Genomic DNA, 4,801 nt, shown 5'->3' with positions numbered 1-4,801 from the left:
AAGTGTTTGATAAAATTTAATAGCCTTTCATAATGAAAATTTATACAAAATCAGAAAAGAAAAAAATGACTCTCAAGGTAATAATCCTCCAACAAAAATATATAGCAGGTTTCATGCTTAATGATTCAGCGATTATGATCAGGAACAAGTCAAGAATCTCCTCCTGATAGCAGCGCTGTTCAACCTTGTCCTGAAGCATATTGCCTGCGTGGTGAGATAAGAAAAGAAGATGAAAATATAAATAACTGAAAGAAAAATTATCACTGTTACATATGTATAGATTATTAGAATTAATATTAGATGCTAGCTATGTAATTGCTATTTAGCTTAGTGCATAATCTAATTTTTAAATTGTAAATAGACAGTAATTTGAAACAGTTGTCTGGGTGTGGTGCTTGATCAGTTACAAAGTCATGTCCGACTCTTTGTGACCCCATGGACTGTAGCCCCCCAGGCTCCTCTGCCCACGGGATTCTCCAGGCAAGAATACTGGAGTGGGGTGCCATTTCCTCCTCCAGGGGATCTTCCCAGCCCAGGGATCAAGCCCAAGTCTCTTGTGCCTACTGCATTCTTCACTACTGGGCCACCAGGGAAGCCCACAAGTATTAATAGCTTCTCTTTTATTTAATCCAAATAACAAAAGTCCTGCAAATCACTCTATTTGTTCCCATTGTTATAGATGCTGCAGCTCGTGCGTCCCCAGGGACCAGGGCTGGAGGAAGAACCCGCTCAGACACTCCAGCTTCAAGGCTTCTGCTTGTGGGCAGCCCCTCCGAGGGCTCAGATATGAACTAAGTACACAGCTCACCTGATGCTGAAGCACAACAGTGAAAGCAAATGAGTGCCACGCTTCATCGGACTTTCCATGTTCTTTTCATTTAAACCGGTTCTATCCAAGACAATGTTAACTGGGGGGAAGCAGAGAGAAATTTCCAGCGTTTTGATTGTTTTTTAAAACACACCTGGATGGCTGATTCAGTTCATCCACAAAGGGGAATGTAATTGGCCTTCCTTCTCTCTCTAGAAAGACATCATCAACAGAGATGTGTCAAGAGACTGGGAAAGAAAATACACAAACCTGCAACAAAGACATAAAATGTTCAAAGATTCAACAAATGAAGCAAATCATCTCTGACTATCCAGTATTCCAAGTAGGTTGCATAATTTGTTTTGTTCAATCGGACCTTTAAGCTAAGTCTCTTTAAAATGGCTTAATGCCGTATCCTCCACCCCAACATCACCAGCCTCACATCCTCCCGCATTTACTCGCCTCTTCAATAAGCATCGGGTCACTGTTCCTTCTCTTCGGAGGACGTTCTTGTCTCATCATGGAGTGAGCACTTTTTCAGAACTAATTACTCTATTTGTCAATAGCTCAGGAAGTATGACCTTAAACTATTACTTTAGGTAGCTGTTTTTGAAAATCCATAGGCCAATAAAGAAAGTCTTAAGAAAAGCTTAAGAAAGTCTGTGCTATTTGAGGCAGTATTCTAACCATCCTGGTTTATCTGTTTATACTGAAAAGCCTGACTGGGACCGGAGGCCCCTGCTGGGGGCTCTCAGAGCTTGCCAACACCTCTTCAGCAAGGTCAAATGAGTCATGGAGACAGGAAGGCTTTGTTTCGCCCCAGTAGTCCTGATTGTCAGGGGAAGACACTCAATTTAGAATCAGAAAACCTGGAATTCAAGTCAGGCTCTCTTGCTTAGGAGCTTAGAAAATTACCCAGAATTTCTGTTTCATACGTGTAAGCATGGGGATCAAAATATCTATCTAACAAGGTTTCCTGAGATTTAAGTGATGCATTTTACCCGAGTGCCCACTGAAATGGAAAAGTTATCTAGGAAATATTAATATAAGGCATCACCAGGGCAAGACAGTAGCCCAGATGAGTGGAAGAGAAAACAGAAAGGCATTACCTTTGACCTATACAGTGGTCGTGCGTGCTAAGGCGCTTCAGTCCTGTCCGACTCTTTGGTACCCCATGGACTGTAGCCCACCAGGCTCCTCTGTCCATGGGATTCTCCAGGTAAGAATACTGGAGTGGGTTGCCATTTTCTCCCCCAGAGGATCTTCCCAACCCAGGGATCGAAACTTAATCTTCTGTGTCTCCTGCATTGGCAGGCGGGTTCTTTTTACCACTGAGCCACCTGGGAAGCCCATACAGTGGTCAAGAAACTGTACAAACAACACAAACAAAAGCTGAAGTTTCAAACATGGCTCATCAAGAAATTGTAGCCCTGCTTAATTACAGATGTGTAGGATTTGCAAGGGTGTTCCAGTGAGCAAGAAAATCCAGGCGCCACCTGTCAACTTCATCCAAGAGAGATCAGGCAGGCTCAGTGTGATCCTGACAAAAACAGCCAAGTGGGAACCCCAGTTCGCCAAGCTACATTCAGCTGTTTTGTACAGTGGAGGCGGGGTAGTGGTTTAGATAAGAGGTTATCTCAGACAGGGTAATAATACTAAGCTGATTTGGGTCCACATTAAATGTGCATTTAAAAAAATTATAAGCAATTTAAAATCTCCGGATTTCACAGCAGCAGAAAGAACTGACCCTGTGCCGTAGCTGTTGGTAAGTGGCAAGGCCCTTTTCTGTATCTGGAGGAAGCAAGCAAGCGGATGACTGCTGCTGTGATCACTAACGTGTGTGCAACACATGCTTAGATTTTGATGGGGAACAAACGACGACCTCTCTATTTCTTCAGGTGCTGAGAAGGAAATGAACTTCTTTTAATTGAAAATTTTATTGAGATCATTATGTGTTTACATGCAGTAAAAGAAGTCATATAAAAGAGATTCTGTCTACATTTTATGCATTTCCCCCATATCAACATTTTGCTAAAAAGAAAAAAAAAAGCTAGACTACTGTTAAAACTGAGATATTTACACTGATAAAATTTACCACTTCTATTCTGATTTCCTGAGTTTACTTGAACGTACAGTGTGGGGATGTGTGTGTTAAGTTCTGTTCAATTTTAACATCTGTGCAGGTTTCTGTATTTACCACCAGAATCAAGATACAAAATATTCTATTACTCCAAGGAGCTCTCCTATTGATTTTTTTTAATATATATAACCACACTGATCACCCACCTTCAGTCTAATCCTTGGTAACTACTAATTTTACCATCATTTCTAAAATTTTGTCATCTCAAGAATGTGATTTATTTAAGTGGAATGTAACCTTTGAGACTGAATTTTCACACAGCACGCTTTCCTGAAGGTTCATCCAAGTTGTTATCTTTTTTGGAAGGGTGGGGTGGTAATAGCCGTTTTAACAGGTGATATTTGTGAGGTGATATCTCATGATGGCTTTGAATTGCGTTTCTTTGATGATTAATAATGTTGAGCACCATTTTGCACACTGCTGGCCATCTGTATGTTTTCTTTGGGGAATAGACATTCTTTGGGGAATGTCTATTCAGATCCCCTGCCCCCTTTTGATTGGATTGCTTTCTATTTTGCTATTGAATTTTATGAGTTCTTTGTATGTTTTGGCTATTAACCCCTTAACAGATAAATAATTTGCAAATATTTTCTCCCTTCTCCCAGGTTGCCTTCTCATTTTGCTGATGATTTCCTTGTGGTATTGTATTTTTAATTTTTATTTTCATGTGTTCAGTGCCAATATATTGAAATATGATTAATTTTTTTCTCTTGATCTTACACCTTGCAACCTTAATAAACTTCCTTATTAGTTCCAAGGTTTCATTTTTGTAGAGTCCTTGGAATTTTCTACATAGACAATCGTGTTCTATGTAAATAAAGATTTGTCTCTCTCAAGTATTTGGTTATGTGACATTAGATGGAAAAAGAAAAAGTAGAAAACTTTTATACTGAGTACAGACTGATGAGATGAGAGAATAAGAAAAAATCAACAGTTTTCATTAATAGCTGTTCTGTGAAATGCTAGAATTTTTATATGCCTAAAATTAACAAGAGAGGGGAGGATTTTTATAATTTTAACATCACAGTGTATCTCTAAGTGACATAAGATAAGATCCAGGGTTTAATTCTTGTACATGGAGTTACATGCTACTCATGATAATAGCTATAGCATCTTAATAATTTCCATTTAGCCCCTACTATAAGCCAAGAAGGGTTCGATCCCTGGGTATTGTTACCTGGAGAATCCCACAGACAGAGAAGCCTGGTGGGTTATGGTCCATGGAGTTACGAAAAGTCAAACGCAACTAAGGGACTAAGCACTTCACTCTACACACATGCCAAGAGCTCATAAGCACAACTCAGTCAATTTTCATTAAAGATCATATCATACTTGTTGTCTCTAATCCTTATTTTTCTCTTTAAAAATTGAAATATAACTGATAGTATTTTGTTATTAATAGTTTCAGGTGTACAGCAAAGCGATATATATATATATATATATATATATATATATATACATATATATTCCTTTTCAGATTCTTTTCCATTGTAGGTTTTTATTAACAAAGGTGTTATGCAATAAGTCCTTGTTGCTTATCAATCCTCACTTTTCTCCTTATTGGGCTCACCCTTGCCACACTACTGGGATAATTCCTACAGTAGTTAGCAGCGATGTGCATGTATAATATTCAAGGCACATTTTTCTCTGCAGTGCCCATCTGCTGCGTTGGTATTGATGTCTTTCTGGAATGTTCTCCCTTCCGTGGCTCATGGTCTCCTCCTAACCAGTGTCTATACCTTGGTCTCCTGGCAGGTTCTTCGAAGGTCCTTGCTTCTTTGCTGGTGGCATTTCTAAGGGCCCTGCTGTTTCTCCACTACCTCTGTCTATATTCCAGACTCTGTGGACAATCC

The 4,801-nt window shown here is 39.5% G+C and overlaps 1 long non-coding RNA gene across 1 annotated transcript; it reads right to left on the bottom strand.

Annotated features, from left to right (window-relative positions):
• Positions 1-1,069, bottom strand: LOC122425841. Its single transcript, XR_006265023.1, has 2 exons — positions 809-1,069; positions 1-204 (listed from the first exon to the last, which is right to left on the bottom strand). It is a non-coding gene; the product is annotated as an uncharacterized LOC122425841 (long non-coding RNA).
• Between the last annotated feature and the right edge of the window lie 3,732 nt (positions 1,070-4,801).

Source organism: Cervus canadensis, chromosome 23 (genome assembly GCF_019320065.1).
Source record: "Cervus canadensis isolate Bull #8, Minnesota chromosome 23, ASM1932006v1, whole genome shotgun sequence".
NCBI classification, from domain to species: domain Eukaryota; kingdom Metazoa; phylum Chordata; class Mammalia; order Artiodactyla; family Cervidae; genus Cervus; species Cervus canadensis.
The sequence above is the reverse complement of the archived record's forward strand: the minus strand, read 5'-3'. Positions and strand labels throughout refer to the sequence as shown.